Source organism: Anarhichas minor, unplaced genomic scaffold (assembly GCF_050575085.1).
Source record: "Anarhichas minor isolate MPS153535 unplaced genomic scaffold, ASM5057508v1 ptg000026l, whole genome shotgun sequence".
NCBI lineage: Eukaryota > Metazoa > Chordata > Actinopteri > Perciformes > Anarhichadidae > Anarhichas > Anarhichas minor.
The window spans coordinates 12,028,896-12,048,098 of NW_027466472.1; the positions used below are offsets into that span (position 1 = coordinate 12,028,896).

General features: G+C 38.3%; 2 long non-coding RNA genes across 3 annotated transcripts; both read right to left on the reverse strand.

Annotated features, from left to right (window-relative positions):
- LOC142959665 (uncharacterized) lies at positions 1 to 1,652 on the reverse strand. Of its 2 annotated transcripts, XR_012956234.1 has the most exons (4): positions 1,539 to 1,652; positions 1,388 to 1,420; positions 932 to 1,106; positions 1 to 238 (listed from the first exon to the last, which is right to left on the reverse strand). It is a non-coding gene; the product is annotated as an uncharacterized LOC142959665 (long non-coding RNA). The 2 variants fall into 2 exon arrangements; XR_012956233.1 differs by having other exon boundaries at positions 1,388 to 1,591.
- Positions 1,653 to 14,808: 13,156 nt separating this feature from the next.
- Positions 14,809 to 16,471, reverse strand: LOC142959661 (uncharacterized). The gene is made up of 3 exons (XR_012956231.1): positions 15,676 to 16,471; positions 15,145 to 15,466; positions 14,809 to 14,863 (listed from the first exon to the last, which is right to left on the reverse strand). It is a non-coding gene; the product is annotated as an uncharacterized LOC142959661 (long non-coding RNA).
- Positions 16,472 to 19,203: the final 2,732 nt, after the last annotated feature.

Here is a 19,203-nt window from a genome sequence, read left to right on the forward strand (position 1 = left end):
ACTTCCTCCACCTGGCAAAATAAGAATAAAATATAACATGAAAGAAAAAACTGACAAAAATTCAAATGATCACAATTTGAACGTTGTCTCTTCTTATCCATCGCAGTGTTTGCTGTAGAGTCTACGAAGCGCTGTCGGGCCTTCCTAGCATGGGCACAAGAACCGGACTTCGTAGTCATGGCACGTCTCAGAGTCCTGCTGATGATTGAGGCAAACGAGTCCCTTGGTTGGACTCAAGCTGAAATATGATTCCAAGCAGTAAGTGAATCAATATACAATTTAAAGCAAGGAAACCATATTGAAATAAAACAAGAACTTCATTTTAGTGATGCACAATGTTGAAGACATAAATTATTGTTGATCTATGTTAAAAACATGATCTAGCTAATGAAAGTACTGCTGGGCAAATACAAATGAAATATATCTATCATTTCTCATTTTGTTCGTGATGCCAGGTGTAGGTTCTTTTCAAATTAAAAATATCTTAGATAGGCAACAAAATTAAAAGAACGTAACCATGAATAAGGAAGACCAATAAATTGGGTTATAATTGTTTCTTACTCTCCAGAACACAAAGCATGTTATCTCAAATAAAGCTGTTAGCACCAGAATAAAGTAAGGCTCAGCTACAACCTTTAGACATTATGTGCCTATTAGCCTTTCCTCGTGGGGTTCATTAAAATGACATCTTATCTAATGTAAATGTGCATCTAGTTCCTATTCACTGTTTAAGCAGCAGCTCCAGGTACTACATCTTGATGTTTTAATTTAATTACATTTTTTAATTTATGATACTATATTGATCCCGTTAAGGGGGAAATTTGTCTCTGCATTTGACCCATCCCTGTAAGTTTTAATGTTGAGAAGTATGGATTTATTATTTGGTGGTTGTTAGCAACATTTTAAAGTATTTCCCTATAAGTCAACTTACAAAGAGAAGACATCTCCTGTGAGGGCGGCTGCGGTATTTGTGTCAGAGGTACGAGCCTCAAAATCCAGAGGAATATCACAGATTTCTCCTGGGTTTTCAAACTTCAGGATTGTCAAATGCTCCGAGTCTCCACGTCCACTGGGGTCATCTCCGTTATACCAGCCTGTCCAGCAAACTGGACCAAGGTTTTTGAATTTAGACAAATTATCAACAAGACATTTGACATCTTTCAGTAATTGCACATGTTGTGATCGGTCAAATTAAAAGAGAGATGAAATAAATGTAAAAACAAAAAGGTAGAATCTGCTTTTGAATATGGGTGGGATAGTATTAAGGCCATGGAGAATGGAGTTATAAAAAACAAAACAATGAATGACCTTTCTATACAAAGCGAAACAATTAATGGTTTGGTCTGTACATTAAATATCAGGATTGACACTGAAAATAATCTCTTACCAGGCGTTGGAGGTGGCATAGCCCAGCTGCTTGCTGGTAAAGGAAATTTAAGAAATACAGAGTTTACTGTGACAGTGCATATTTCTGATTATAGAATAGTCAACATGTGTACATTTGATCTTGACCATTACAGTGATTAAGATGAGCCTACCAAAGCAGAATCCGGCCAAAATGGCAACACTTAACTATTAAAGAAAACAAGAGGGTTACAATCACAGAATATAGCATACTGCATACAGAACATGTAAATCTGCATTGACAAAAAACAAATACATAATACATTACCAGTTTCATCATGATGGTAGATACGGGACCTTCAAACCTGTAAGGAAAGTTGTTTACATTTAGGATATGAATAGAATTTTGCATCATCAAAATAAGTTCTCAAGAGGTGGATGAAATAACATGAATATTCATTGACATTTACAATGTTTCACATTTTTACTCTTTATTTAACATCTCAGTTTTAAATAGATTTTTATTTAAACATAAAGTCACATTTTTAAAAATTCAGAAGAGACACTACGTTACCTTTCTCTGCAGAAACAAGAGTCTTCACCACAATACCTCTCAGCTGAACAGCTTGGTTTTATAGAACCTCAATGTGGGTTAACAAGCCTCTCCTGTTTCTCCTGTTTCTTCTGTTTCTCCTGTTTCTCCTGTTTCTCCTGTTTATTCTGTTTCTCCTGTTTCTCCTGTTTATTCTGTTTCTCCTGTTTCTCCTGTTTATTCTGTTTCTCCTGTTTCTCCTGTTTCTCCTGTTTCTTCTGTTTCTCCTGTTTCTCCTGTTTATTCTGTTTCTCCTGTTTCTCCTGTTTCTCCTGTTTCTTCTGTTTCTTCTGTTTCTTCTGTTTCTCCTGTTTCTCCTGTTTCTCCTGTTTCTTCTGTTTCTCCTGTTTCTCCTGTTTATTCTGTTTCTCCTGTTTCTCCTGTTTCTCCTGTTTCTCCTGTTTATTCTGTTTCTCCTGTTTCTCCTGTTTCTCCTGTTTCTTCTGTTTCTTCTGTTTCTTCTGTTTCTCCTGTTTCTCCTGTTTCTCCTGTTTCTTCTGTTTCTTCTGTTTCTTCTGTTTGTCCTGTTTCTCCTGTTTCTTCTGTTTCTTCTGTTTCTTCTGGTTAGACCTCCGAACCAGCCGTGGGGAAGGAGCTCTTTACATTCAGCTGAATTAGACAGTTTTACAGAAGTTAACAGTAAAGTTGCCAGTTGTAAAACCATAACACTAATCAACATAGTAACAGATAGATTAACAATAAATTTCAAAATTTCAAAATTTCAAAATTCTCTGATCGCAGTATTTCAGCTTCATCACCGTATAACCAGCTGAGCAGCTCAATAGAACACACAGAATGTGTGTTGGGAGGTCCACCAGATCATATTCACAAACTGGTAAAACATGTTGTGAAGGCCCACATGCTCACAAAAGTTTTTGGAAACTGCCTGTATGCATTTGTGAGTGTGTGTGAGAAAGAGAGCTTCTAAAATGTTATGAAATAAAGAACATTTATTTAGACTTATTCAACTCTGTAATCTCAGATTTCAAAGAGTTTAACGAGCCCTTAAGGGTCACTTCTTAAAGTCACTTCTGGCCTCAGTATCATTGCAGGCTCAGTATTTACAGTGTCAGTTAGTTCCTTTTGCCAATTCCTCAGGTTTTATAGGTTGCAATAAGTAAAAATAGAAAGATCAAGTCAGTGACTGTTACATGTTGAATGTTGCAAATATTCTTATGTATGAAATAATAAATTCATTATTAAACAGCGCATATAGACTGTGTTGGCACATTGTTATTAGCACCCACTGACTCATGATAAAAGTCACTTATGGATTTGTCACAACCCGGCTCCAAGGCTGCAACAACAGGGAGACAAGACGAGTGGAAAGTAATAAATAGACATTTATTTAAAGTACCAATAACTAAACACTAACAATCAAAACAAAGCAGCAGTGCACAGGTATGCACACACACACTGCAACCCTGTCTCCTAAAAATTACGTTCCCCCAAAACTAAAATGCTATGTCAAACACAAACGTAATCAGGGAGAAAATACGTTTATGGTCAAACGTAATTGAGAATGCATTCTAGTTTTGGGGGAACGTAATTTTTAGGAGACAGGACTGACCAGCTCATATCCCCAAACTGGTAAAACATGCTGTGCAGGCCCACATGCAAAAGCTTTTGGAAAGTGCTTGCATTTGTGTGTGTGTGAGTGTGTGTGTGTGTGTGTGTGTGTGTGTGTGTGTGTGTGTGTGTGTGTGTGTGTGTGTGTGTGCATCCAGCCTTGAGAAATACCAGTGTTCACCCTGAACACTCCAAAGAAAAAGTTAGTAAAAGAGATTTTATACACTTTCGAAAATGTGTGTTTAATTAGATGTCGTTGTTCCATTAATAATCTTGTATCAAATGTGATTAGGTTCTACAAAAAGACATTTTTTGAACCGTTCTGTCTTTGATTGTACAATAGATCTTCTGTAATTTCTCCATCATGTCATTTCTTGTAGACAGCTCAATAACAGGTAACACTTGGTAATTTAACACAAGCATTGTCAGTTAAGCAAAGACCGCCATAGTGCAGATGAGCGACCGGTGAGGAGCGCAGCAGGATTCTGGCTGTATGACAGTGTGATCATTTGAATGTGCAATCACACACAACGGTCTTCTTACACGTGCTGGCCTTTAAAGAGCAACTTAACACCACAATGGAAAGCAGAGTTCTACTCTCTGTGGTTCAACTCCATTTAGCCAATGCCCCACATCACTTATAGGTATTCTCAGGAAGTGTGCTCTTTTGCACCTGTAACCAGCAAACAGTGATGTCACAGTGTACGGACACATCCTAGAGTACACTTCTACATCACCGCAACAAAGTGGGAAGTTGAACTTTGGGAGGTCATAAAAATCATGATTTTAAGTTACTCTTAACATTTTGATAACATTTTCCCAACTGAGGTAGTGAGTATGAGCCACAGTCTGTGATAAGAACACAGGGAGACAAATGTTTTACTACATCACTGGAATGGTGAGGGTTAAACACGGTGCATACAATGTACAACTGATATGTGCTAAAAATATGATAAGAAGAACCGGAGGCACTGACTGACGAGACAATGTTCTGGGTGTATTACTTAAGTGATGTAAAGATATGTGAGGACCACTAGAGGGAAGTGAGTTTGTGAGTGTGTGTGTGTGTGTGTGTGTGTGTGTGTGTGTGTGTGTGTGTGTGTAAGTGTGAGGTGGCCCTGATGCAATACTCACTGTCCCAGTCCAATAAAGGGGAACATAGCAACATAGTAGCACACACAAATGATGAAGATGAGCCACAGGTGGAAGGGGAAGTCTTTCACGTCTGTCAGCTTAATCACCTCACCTAATATACAAGATGAACACACGTGCAGATCAGCAGGCAGCACAAACAGGTCTGGAGGGTAGAGAGCATCCGTCAGAGGTCTCAACAATCTGTGACGACCCCTCCCTTCCACCAGGGGTCTGTGTCCTGTTTCCTGTCAGTTTGTCTTTCAGGATGTTGATCGGCCACTGATGGGTGATCCCTGAGCCTGGTTTGGTGCCAGCTATAAAGGCTGCCCCTCTTCTTTGGCTGGTGCTCCTCTCCTCTCTGATTCTTCTTCACTGACACGGCTGCTGCTTTGTTTTGATTGTTTGCTTGTTTAGTTATTGGTACTTTAAATAAATGTCTATTTATTACTTTCCACTCGTCTTGTCTCCCTGTTGTTGCGGCCTTGGAGCCGGGTTGTGACAAATCCATAAGTGACTTTTATCATGAGTCAGTGGGTGCTAATAACAATGTGCCAACACAGTCTATATGCGCTGTTTAATAATGAATTTATTATTTCATACATAATATTTGTAACATTCAACATGTAACAGTCACTGACTTGATCTTTCTATTTTTACTTATTGCAACCTATAAAATCTGAGGAATTGGCAAAATGAACTAACTGACACTGTAAATACTGAGCCTGCAATGATACTGTGGCCAGAAGTGACAAACATTTGGGGGAATCGCTGCCCTCCGTCGTTTGCAGAGGGTCAGAGTCTCTAAAAAAAGACCATAAAACAGCATCTGCATCATAAAGCATCATACTATTGTATACTATATGATACAATCTCCTGGAAAGCTAAATATTAATATTGTGTGGTTTCTATAAAGAGGCCACAGGTGTGGAGCAAATAGAAGATAATTGAAGAGGGGTCCAAATATAACCTCCATGGTGGTAACAATACAAGAAACACCCAGAACAGCAGTCAGTCATGTGAATGTTAAAACACCTAAAGATTTTTTAAAAGTACGACAATTTCTTGTTCAAACAGGAACAATGTGGAGAAGCAGACAGCTGAATGAAGGGCATCATTTCAGGACACTCCTGTGGGCAAGTGATGACAGATGGGTCGAGCAGTTTTCTGGGAGCTGAGAGTAGAGAGGACAAGAAAGATGGTGAATAAGGTGGAAGAAAGACTACAGATGAAGTGGAAGAGTTACTTTAATTATAAAGTGTAGCTTTAACAAACCCCTCTGGACTTTCTTAAAAAAAAAAAACTAAACAACTAATGTATTGCCAGTGTCAGTGTGCATATTTTCCTCCTGCTTTTCCGATGGACACCCTTCAGTCTTGATCCAGTTGACTTAGTGATATATGCCGGATGGGGCTTTACCCTCTCTTGTTAAGGCTGTCACTCTTCAGCTGTCTTGACTCATAACAATGAACAGTTCCATAAACCCTTTTGTCAAATGCTTAAATCAGAAAGAAATGGAATTGAAGAACTTATCCGTAACCCCTTGAATCTAACATAATTTCACTGCAAAGCAACTAAACTATGTGAAAGGAGGTTAGTGTATAATATTCTGTATATGCTCATGATAATAGAGGATGACGAAGAGGAAGAGAAAGAAGATGGTGAGAAAGAAGATAAAGTCACAGAGGGAGGGAAAGAAAGAGAAGTAGGTAGAGAGAGAACGGGAAGAGAACATGAGCTTGGTTCCCTGTGTGGCACAGTATTTCACTTCATCATCCCCTGGTCTATAAATAGACCTTCACAGCCATGGAATATTGGTATGTTAATGGAACACCATAATGTGCTGAACTTCAACACTTTGGTTGTACTTCTGTTCAGTTCAGATTTCATTTTACTTATTTTTTTTATTACTTATTTACTTAAGAGGGAAATTCCCCCAGCTTCAGTTCACTCCTTCCCTCCTCTTCCATGTCTTTTCTTTTGCCTACTGAAACATGGTCTTACTGGAAGACAGACGAGCATACTTTAAGCGGAATTCCACTAAAGGGCACAAATATCGATGCAGTGCAAGCATTAGCGAAACACCCAAAGTACACAAGGTTTTAACACAACAGATGGTGGAAATGTTTGCTTATTTAAAGTATTTACAGTTATAACTGTGCCTGTTAGTGCACGGGTGTGTTGATAAGAAATACAGATTCACTGACATACTGTATGTTTTTCTTACATCTAACATTAGTGTTGCACTGCTATACATCCTACTGTCTGTATATCATAACTGCTCCCACCATCTGTTCTAAACACACCAAATCATAACTTGTTAATAAATTCCTAATACGATGGGCAGAGTTGTTGAGTAAAACTTCATGACAAAATGGATTTGCTGTTCATTGGCAGTTTTATTGCTTTTTACTGTTGATTGATTTCTTACAATACAAGACAATGATTTCATAATCACTAGAAAGAAAAGAGAATACAAAGACTGATAAAGCACATAATGGGCCTTTTTCCACAAGACGTTTTGGCATGGTAGAAGCAGAAGCTTAAATAATAGAATAAACTATGGCTGAGCTCCATTACGCTTCACAGGCTTCAGGGTCCTGGTGTAGAACAGATCCATCATCGATTAAGCTTTGCTTTTCCTACAAGTCGAAATGTTTAATGCAAAAAAGGCCTATTATACTTCCTCCACCTGGCAAAATAAGAATAAAATATAACATGAAAGAAAAAACTGACAAAAATTCAAATGATCACAATTTGAACGTTGTCTCTTCTTATCCATCGCAGTGTTTGCTGTAGAGTCTACGAAGCGCTGTCGGGCCTTCCTAGCATGGGCACAAGAACCGGACTTCGTAGTCATGGCACGTCTCAGAGTCCTGCTGATGATTGAGGCAAACGAGTCCCTTGGTTGGACTCAAGCTGAAATATGATTCCAAGCAGTAAGTGAATCAATATACAATTTAAAGCAAGGAAACCATATTGAAATAAAACAAGAACTTCATTTTAGTGATGCAAAATGTTGAAGACATAAATTATTGTTGATCTATGTTAAAAACATGATCTAGCTTATGAAAGTACTGCTGGGCAAATACAAATGAAATATATCTATCATTTCTCATTTTGTTCGTGATGCCAGGTGTAGGTTCTTTTCAAATTAAAAATATCTTAGATAGGCAACAAAATTAAAAGAACGTAACCATAAATAAGGAAGACCAATAAATTGGGTTATAATTGTTTCTTACTCTCCAGAACACAAAGCATGTTATCTCAAATAAAGCTGTTAGCACCAGAATAAAGTAAGGCTCAGATACAACCTTTAGACATTATGTGCCTATTAGCCTTTCCTCGTGGGGTTCATTAAAATGACATCTTATCTAATGTAAATGTGCATCTAGTTCCTATTCACTGTTTAAGCAGCAGCTCCAGGTACTACATCTTGATGTTTTAATTTAATTACATTTTTTAATTTATGATACTATATTGATCCCGTTAAGGGGGAAATTTGTCTCTGCATTTGACCCATCCCTGTAAGTTTTAATGTTGAGAAGTATGGATTTATTATTTGGTGGTTGTTAGCAACATTTTAAAGTATTTCCCTATAAGTCAACTTACAAAGAGAAGACATCTCCTGTGAGGGCGGCTGCGGTATTTGTGTCAGAGGTACGAGCCTCAAAATCCAGAGGAATATCACAGATTTCTCCTGGGTATTCTCTCTTCAGGATTGTCAAATGCTCCGAGTCTCCACGTCCACTGGGGTCATCTCCGTTATACCAGCCTGTCCAGCAAACTGGACCAAGGTTTTTGAATTTAGACAAATTATCAACAAGACATTTGACATCTTTCAGTAATTGCACATGTTGTGATCGGTCAAATTAAAAGAGAGATGAAATAAATGTAAAAACAAAAAGGTAGAATCTGCTTTTGAATATGGGTGGGATAGTATTAAGGCCATGGAGAATGGAGTTATAAAAAACAAAACAATGAATGACCTTTCTATACAAAGCGAAACAATTAATGGTTTGGTCTGTACATTAAATATCAGGATTGACACTGAAAATAATCTCTTACCAGGCGTTGGAGGTGGCATAGCCCAGCTGCTTGCTGGTAAAGGAAATTTAAGAAATACAGAGTTTACTGTGACAGTGCATATTTCTGATTATAGAATAGTCAACATGTGTACATTTGATCTTGACCATTACAGTTATTGAGATGAGCCTACCAAAGCAGAATCCGGCCAAAATGGCAACACTTAACTATTAAAGAAAACAAGAGGGTTACAATCACAGAATATAGCATACTGCATACAGAACATGTAAATCTGCATTGACAAAAACCAAAAACATAATACATTACCAATTTCATCATGATGGTAGATACGGGACCTTCAAACCTGTAAGGAAAGTTGTTTACATTTAGGATATGAATAGAATTTTGCATCATCAAAATAAGTTCTCAAGAGGTGGATGAAATAACATGAATATTCATTGACATTTACAATGTTTCACATTTTTACTCTTTATTTAACATCTCAGTTTTAAATAGAATTTTATTTAAACATAAAGTCACATTTTTAAAAATTCAGAAGAGACACTACGTTACCTTTCTCTGCAGAAACAAGAGTCTTCACCACAGTACCTCTCAGCTGAACAGCTTGGTTTTATAGAACCTCAATGTGGGTTAACAAGCCTCTCCTGTTTCTCCTGTTTCTTCTGTTTCTCCTGTTTCTCCTGTTTCTCCTGTTTCTTCTCTTTCTTCTGTTTGTCCTGTTTCTCCTGTTTCTTCTGTTTCTTCTGTTTCTTCTGTTTCTTCTGGTTAGACCTCCGAACCAGCCGTGGGGAAGGAGCTCTTTACATTCAGCTGAATTAGACAGTTTTACAGAAGTTAACAGTAAAGTTGCCAGTTGTAAAACCATAACACTAATCAACATAGTAACAGATAGATTAACAATAAATTTCAAAATTTCAAAATTTCAAAATTCTCTGATCGCAGTATTTCAGCTTCATCACCGTATAACCAGCTGAGCAGCTCAATAGAACACACAGAATGTGTGTTGGGAGGTCCACCAGATCATATTCACAAACTGGTAAAACATGTTGTGAAGGCCCACATGCTCACAAAAGTTTTTGGAAACTGCCTGTATGCATTTGTGAGTGTGTGTGAGAAAGAGAGCTTCTAAAATGTTATGAAATAAAGAACATTTATTTAGACTTATTCAACTCTGTAATCTCAGATTTCAAAGAGTTTAACGAGCCCTTAAGGGTCACTTCTTAAAGTCACTTCTGGCCACAGTATCATTGCAGGCTCAGTATTTACAGTGTCAGTTAGTTCCTTTTGCCAATTCCTCAGGTTTTATAGGTTGCAATAAGTAAAAATAGAAAGATCAAGTCAGTGACTGTTACATGTTGAATGTTGCAAATATTCTTATGTATGAAATAATAAATTCATTATTAAACAGCGCATATAGACTGTGTTGGCACATTGTTATTAGCACCCACTGACTCATGATAAAAGTCACTTATGGATTTGTCACAACCCGGCTCCAAGGCTGCAACAACAGGGAGATAAGACGAGTGGAAAGTAATAAATAGACATTTATTTAAAGTACCAATAACTAAACACTAACAATCAAAACAAAGCAGCAGTGCACAGGTATGCACACACACACTGCAACCCTGTCTCCTAAAAATTACGTTCCCCCAAAACTAAAATGCTACGTCAAACACAAACGTAATCAGGGAGAAAATACGTTTATGGTCAAACGTAATTGAGAATGCATTCTAGTTTTGGGGGAACGTAATTTTTAGGAGACAGGACTGACCAGCTCATATCCCCAAACTGGTAAAACATGCTGTGCAGACCCACATGCAAAAGCTTTTGGAAAGTGCTTGCATTTGTGTGTGTGTGAGTGTGTGTGTGTGTGTGTGTGTGTGTGTGTGTGTGTGTGTGTGTGCATCCAGCCTTGAGAAATACCAGTGTTCACCCTGAACACTCCAAAGAAAAAGTTAGTAAAAGAGATTTTATACACTTTCGAAAATGTGTGTTTAATTAGATGTCGTTGTTCCATTAATAATCTTGTATCAAATGTGATTAGGTTCTACAAAAAGACATTTTTTGAACCGTTCTGTCTTTGATTGTACAATAGATCTTCTGTAATTTCTCCATCATGTCATTTCTTGTAGACAGCTCAATAACAGGTAACACTTGGTAATTTAACACAAGCATTGTCAGTTAAGCAAAGACCGCCATAGTGCAGATGAGCGACCGGTGAGGAGCGCAGCAGGATTCTGGCTGTATGACAGTGTGATCATTTGAATGTGCAATCACACACAACGGTCTTCTTACACGTGCTGGCCTCTAAAGAGCAACTTAACACCACAATGGAAAGCAGAGTTCTACTCTCTGTGGTTCAACTCCATTTAGCCAATGCCCCACATCACTTATAGGTATTCTCAGGAAGTGTGCTCTTTTGCACCTGTAACCAGCAAACAGTGATGTCACAGTGTACGGACACATCCTAGAGTACACTTCTACATCACCACAACAAAGTGGGAAGTTGAACTTTGGGAGGTCATAAAAATCATGATTTTAAGTTACTCTTAACATTTTGATGACATTTTCCCAACTGAGGTAGTGAGTATGAGCCACAGTCTGTGATAAGAACACAGGGAGACAAATGTTTTACTACATTTCTGGAATGGTGAGGGTTAAACACAGTGCATACAATGTTCAACTGATATGTGCTAAAAATATGATAAGAAGAACTGGAGGCACTGACTGACGAGACAATGTTCTGGGTGTATTACTTAAGTGATGTAAAGATATGTGAGGACCACTAGAGGGAAGTGAGTGTGTGTGTGTGTGTGTGTGTGTGTGTGTGTGTGTGTGTGTGTGTGTGTGTGTGTGTATGTGTGTGTGTGTGTGAGGTTGCCCTGATGCAATACTCACTGTCCCAGTCCAATAAAGGGGAACATGGCAACATAGTAGCACACACAAATGATGAAGATGAGCCACAGGTGGAAGGGGAAGTCTTTCACTTCTGTCAGCTTAATCACCTCACCTAATATACAAGATGAACACACGTGCAGATCAGCAGGCAGCACAAACAGGTCTGGAGGGTAGAGAGCATCCGTCAGAGGTCTCAACAATCTGTGACGACCCCTCCCTTCCACCAGGGGTCTGTGTCCTGTTTCCTGTCAGTTTGTCTTTCAGGATGTTGATCGGCCACTGATGGGTGATCCCTGAGCCTGGTTTGGTGCCAGCTATAAAGGCTGCCCCTCTTCTTTGGCTGGTGCTCCTCTCCTCTCTGATTCTTCTTCACTGACACGGCTGCTGCTTTGTTTTGATTGTTTGCTTGTTTAGTTATTGGTACTTTAAATAAATGTCTATTTATTACTTTCCACTCGTCTTGTCTCCCTGTTGTTGCGGCCTTGGAGCCGGGTTGTGACAAATCCATAAGTGACTTTTATCATGAGTCAGTGGGTGCTAATAACAATGTGCCAACACAGTCTATATGCGGTGTTTAATAATGAATTTATTATTTCATACATAAGAATATTTGCAACATTCAACATGTAACAGTCACTGACTTGATCTTTCTATTTTTACTTATTGTAACCTATAAAATCTGAGGAATTGGCAAAATGAACTAACTGACACTGTAAATACTGAGCCTGCAATGATACTGTGGCCAGAAGTGACAAACATTTGGGGGAATCGCTGCCCTCCGTCGTTTACAGAGGGTTAGAGTCTCTAAAAAAAGACCATAAAACAGCATCTGCATCATAAAGCATCATACTATTGTATACTATATGATACAATCTCCTGGAAAACTAAATATTAATATTGTGTGGTTTCTATAAAGAGGCCACAGGTGTGGAGCAAATAGAAGATAATTGAAGAGGGGTCCAAATATAACCTCCATGGTGGTAACAATACAAGAAACACCCAGAACAGCAGTCAATCATGTGAAGGTTTTAAAGATTTTTAAAAAAGTGTGACAATGTCTTGTTCAAACAGGAACAATGTGGAGAAGCAGACAGCTGAATGAAGGGCATCATTTCAGGACACTCCTGTGGGCAAGTGATGACAGATGGGTCGAGCAGTTTTCTGGGAGCTGAGAGTAGAGAGGACAAGAAAGATGGTGAATAAGGTGGAAGAAAGACGACAGATGAAGTGGAAGAGTTGCTTGTGTTTAATTATACAGTTTAGCTTTAACAAACCCCTCTGGACTTTCTTAAAATAAAAAAAAAACTAAACAACTAATGTATTGCCAGTGTCAGTGTGCATATTTTCCTCCTGCTTTTCCGATGGACACCCTTCAGTCTTGATCCAGCTTGACTTAGCGATATATGCCGGATGGGGCTTTACCCTCTCTTGTTAAGGCTGTCACTCTTCAGCTGTGTTGACTCATAACAATGAACAGTTCCATAAACCCTTTTGTCAAATGCTTAAATCAGAAAGAAATGGAATTGAAGGACTTATCCGTAACCCCTTGAATCTAACATAATTTCACTGCAAAGCAACTAAACTATGTGAAAGGAGGTTAGTGTATAATATTCTGTATATGCTCATGATAAAAGAGGATGACGAAGAGGAAGAGAAAGAAGATGGTGAGAAAGAAGATGGTGAGAAAGAAGATAAAGTCACAGAGGGAGGGAAAGAAAGAGAAGTAGGTAGAGAGAGAACGGGAACGAACAGGAAGAGAACATGATCATCATAACTGCTCCCACCATCTGTTCTAAACACACCAAATCATAACGTGTTAATAAATTCCTAATACGATGGGCAGAGTTGTTGAGTAAAACTTCATGACAAAATGGATTTGCTGTTCATTGGCAGTTTTATTGCTTTTTACTGTTGGTTGATTTCTTACAATACAAGACAATGATTTCATAATCACTAGAAAGAAAAGAGAATACAAAGACTGATAAAGCACATAATGGGCCTTTTTCCACAAGACGTTTTGGCATGGTAGAAGCAGAAGCTTAAATAATAGAATAAACTATGGCTGAGCTCCATTACGCTTCACAGGCTTCAGGGTCCTGGTGTAGAACAGATCCATCATCGATTAAGCTTTGCTTTTCCTACAAGTCGAAATGTTTAATGCAAAAAAGGCCTATTACACTTCCTCCACCTGGCAAAATAAGAATAAAATATAACATGAAAGAAAAATCTGACAAAAATTCAAATGATCACAATTTGAACGTTGTCTCTTCTTATCCATCGCAGTGTTTGCTGTAGAGTCTACGAAGCGCTGTCGGGCCTTCCTAGCATGGGCACAAGAACCGGACTTCGTAGTCATGGCACGTCGTCCCAGGGACCTGCTGATGATTGAGGCAAACGAGTCCCTTGGTTGGACTCAAGCTGAAATATGATTCCAAGCAGTAAGTGAATCAATATACAATTTAAAGCAAGGAAACCATATTGAAATAAAACAAGAACTTCATTTTAGTGATGCAAAATGTTGAAGACATAAATTATTGTTGATCTATGTTAAAAACATGATCTAGCTTATGAAAGTACTGCTGGGCAAATACAAATGAAATATATCTATCATTTCTCATTTTGTTCGTGATGCCAGGTGTAGGTTCTTTTCAAATTAAAAATATCTTAGCCAACAAAATTAAAAGAACGTAACCATAAATAAGGAAGACCAATAAATTGGGTTATAATTGTTTGTTACTCTCCAGAACACAAAGCATGTTATCTCAAATAAAGCTGTCAGCACCAGAATAAAGTAAGGCTCAGCTACAACCTTTAGACATTATGTGCCTATTAGCCTTTCCTCGTGGGGTTCATTAAAATGACATCTTATCTAATGTAAATGTGCATCTAGTTCCTATTCACTGTTTAAGCAGCAGCTCCAGGTACTACATCTTGATGTTTTAATTTAATTACATTTTTTAATTTATGATACTATATTGATCCCGTTAAGGGGGAAATTTGTCTCTGCATTTGACCCATCCCTGTAAGTTTTAATGTTGAGAAGTATGGATTTATTATTTGGTGGTTGTTAGCAACATTTTAAAGTATTTCCCTATAAGTCAACTTACAAAGAGAAGACATCTCCTGTGAGGGCGGCTGCGGTATTTGTGTCAGAGGTACGAGCCTCAAAATCCAGAGGAATATCACAGATTTCTCCTGGGTATTCTCTCTTCAGGATTGTCAAATGCTCCGAGTCTCCACGTCCACTGGGGTCATCTCCGTTATACCAGCCTGTCCAGCAAACTGGACCAAGGTTTTTGAATTTAGACAAATTATCAACAAGACATTTGACATCTTTCAGTAATTGCACATGTTGTGATCGGTCAAATTAAAAGAGAGATGAAATAAATGTAAAAACAAAAAGGTAGAATCTGCTTTTGAATATGGGTGGGATAGTATTAAGGCCATGGAGAATGGAGTTATAAGAAACAAAACAATGAATGACCTTTCTATACAAAGCGAAACAATTAATGGTTTGGTCTGTACATTAAATATCAGGATTGACACTGAAAATAATCTCTTACCAGGCGTTGGAGGTGGCATAGCCCAGCTGCTTGCTGGTAAAGGAAATTTAAGAAATACAGAGTTTACTGTGACAGTGCATATTTCTGATTATAGAATAGTCAACATGTGTACATTTGATCTTGACCATTACAGTGATTAAGATGAGCCTACCAAAGCAGAATCCGGCCAAAATGGCAACACTTAACTATTAAAGAAAACAAGAGGGTTACAATCACAGAATATAGCATACTGCATACAGAACATGTAAATCTGCATTGACAAAAACCAAATACATAATACATTACCAATTTCATCATGATGGTAGATACGGGACCTTCAAACCTGTAAGGAAAGTTGTTTACATTTAGGATATGAATAGAATTTTGCATCATCAAAATAAGTTCTCAAGAGGTGGATGAAATAACATGAATATTCATTGACATTTACAATGTTTCACATTTTTACTCTTTATTTAACATCTCAGTTTTAAATAGATTTTTATTTAAACATAAAGTCACATTTTTAAAAATTCAGAAGAGACACTACGTTACCTTTCTCTGCAGAAACAAGAGTCTTCACCACAATACCTCTCAGCTGAACAGCTTGGTTTTATAGAACCTCAATGTGGGTTAACAAGCCTCTCCTGTTTCTCCTGTTTCTTCTGTTTCTCCTGTTTCTTCTGTTTCTTCTGTTTGTCCTGTTTCTCCTGTTTCTTCTGTTTCTTCTGGTTAGACCTCCGAACCAGCCGTGGGGAAGGAGCTCTTTACATTCAGCTGAATTAGACAGTTTTACAGAAGTTAACAGTAAAGTTGCCAGTTGTAAAACCATAACACTAATCAACATAGTAACAGATAGATTAACAATAAATAAATAAAAAAACATCCTATTTCAAAATTCTCTGATCGCAGTATTTCAGCTTCATCACCATATAACCAGCTGAGCAGCTCAATATAACACACAGAATGTGTGTTGGGAGGTCCACCAGATCATATTCACAAACTGGTAAAACATGTTGTGAAGGCCCACATGCTCACAAAAGTTTTTGGAAACTGCCTGTATGCATTTGTGAGTGTGTGTGAGAAAGAGAGCTTCTAAAATGTTATGAAATAAAGAACATTTATTTAGACTTATTCAACTCTGTAATCTCAGATTTCAAAGAGTTTAACGAGCCCTTAAGGGTCACTTCTTAAAGTCACTTCTGGCCACAGTATCATTGCAGGCTCAGTATTTACAGTGTCAGTTAGTTCCTTTTGCCAATTCCTCAGGTTTTATAGGTTGCAATAAGTAAAAATAGAAAGATCAAGTCAGTGACTGTTACATGTTGAATGTTGCAAATATTCTTATGTATGAAATAATAAATTCATTATTAAACACCGCATATAGACTGTGTTGGCACATTGTTATTAGCACCCACTGACTCATGATAAAAGTCACTTATGGATTTGTCACAACCCGGCTCCAAGGCTGCAACAACAGGGAGACAAGACGAGTGGAAAGTAATAAATAGACATTTATTTAAAGTACCAATAACTAAACACTAACAATCAAAACAAAGCAGCAGTGCACAGGTATGCACACACACACTGCAACCCTGTCTCCTAAAAATTACGTTCCCCCAAAACTAAAATGCTACGTCAAACACAAACGTAATCAGGGAGAAAATACGTTTATGGTCAAACGTAATTGAGAATGCATTCTAGTTTTGGGGGAACGTAATTTTTAGGAGACAGGACTGACCAGCTCATATCCCCAAACTGGTAAAACATGCTGTGCAGACCCACATGCAAAAGCTTTTGGAAAGTGCTTGCATTTGTGTGTGTGTGTGTGTGTGTGTGTGTGTGTGTGTGTGTGTGTGTGTGTACCTGTGCATCCAGCCTTGAGAAATACCAGTGTTCACCCTGAACACTCCAAAGAAAAAGTTAGTAAAAGAGATTTTATACACTTTAGAAAATGTGTGTTTAATTAGATGTCATTGTTCCATTAATAATCTTGTATCAAATGTGATTAGGTTCTACAAAAAGACATTTTTTGAACCGTTCTGTCTTTGATTGTACAATAGATCTTCTGTAATTTCTCCATCATGTCATTTCTTGTAGACAGCTCAATAACAGGTAACACTTGGTAATCAGAAAGAATCAGAGAGAATCAAAAGAAGAATCAGAGAGGAGAGGAGCACCAGCCAAAGAAGAGGGGCAGCCTTTATAGCTGGCACCAAACCAGGCTCAGGGATCACCCATCAGTGGCCGATCAACATCCTGAAAGACAAACTGACAGGAAACAGGACACAGACCCCTGGTGGAAGGGAGGGGTCGTCACAGATTGTTGAGACCTCTGACGGATGCTCTCTACCCTCCAGACCTGTTTGTGCTGCCTGCTGATCTGCACGTGTGTTCATCTTGTATATTAGGTGAGGTGATTAAGCTGACAGACGTGAAAGACTTCCCCTTCCACCTGTGGCTCATCTTCATCATTTGTGTGTGCTACTATGTTGCCATGTTCCCCTTTATTGGACTGGGACAGTGAGTATTGCATCAGGGCCACCTCACACACACACACACACACACACACACACACACACACACACACACACACACACACACACACACACACACACACACTCACTTCCCTCTAGTGGTCCTCACATATCTTTACATCACTTAAGTAATACACCCAGAACATTGTCTCGTCAGTCAGTGCCTCCGGTTCTTCTTATCATATTTTTAGCACATATCAGTTGTACATTGTATGCACTGTGTTTAACCCTCACCATTCCAGAAATGTAGTAAAACATTTGTCTCCCTGTGTTCTTATCGCAGACTGTGGCTCATACTCATTACTTCAGTTGGGAAAATGTCATCAAAATGTTAAGAGTAACTTAAAATCATGATTTTTATGACCTCCCAAAGTTCAACTTCCCACTTTGTTGCGGTGATGTAGAAGTGTACTCTAGGATGTGTCCGTACACTGTGACATCACTGTTTGCTGGTTACAGGTGCAAAAGAGCACACTTCCTGAGAATACCTATAAGTGATGTGGGGCATTGGCTAAATGGAGTTGAACCACAGAGAGTAGAACTCTGCTTTCCATTGTGGTGTTAAGTTGCTCTTTAGAGGCCAGCACGTGTAAGAAGACCGTTGTGTGTGATTGCACATTCAAATGATCACACTGTCATACAGCCAGAATCCTGCTGCGCTCCTCACCGGTCGCTCATCTGCACTATGGCGGTCTTTGCTTAACTGACAATGCTCGTGTTAAATTACCAAGTGTTACCTGTTATTGAGCTGTCTACAAGAAATGACATGATGGAGAAATTACAGAAGATCTATTGTACAATCAAAGACAGAAAGGTTAAAAAAATGTATTTTTGTAGAACCTAATCACATTTGATACAAGATTATTAATGGAACAATGACATCTAATTAAACACACATTTTTTAAAGCCTATAAAATCTCTTTTACTAACTTTTTTTTCTGCAGTGTTTTCTTCTCCCCTCCAACACCGATAGTAATATGTTTTCTTATCAGCCCTTTACAACAGGCTGTGACGGATTCATCCTTTGGGTTATTTTTAATATTATAGTGTTGGTATTGGCTGTAGAAATGATAACGATGGAGACATTATTATTCCTGCAGGATTGAAAGGCAACAGAGTAAATTTAGAGGGTGACCTTGCTAGACAAGCACCCATGTCTGCTTTTGTCTTACGCAACTGGTACTTCTCAAGGCTGGGTGCACAGGTATGCACACACACACACACACACACACACACACACACGCACACAAATGCAAGCACTTTACAAAAGCTTTTGCATGTGGGCCTGCACAGCATGTTTTACCAGTTTGGGGATATGAGCTGGTGGACGCCCCAACGCATATTCTGTGCTCTTTTAATGATAAGAAAGTTAAAATGCTGCAATCAGAGAATTTTGAAATATGATATTGATCCATCCACCTATCTCTCTCAATTCAGTTCAGTTCAATGCAGTTTAATTCTATGTGACTTTATTGGCATTAAAGTTAGTAAAAAAACAATGTTGCCAATGTATCAAACACAAAAGTAAACAATATCAACATAAAAA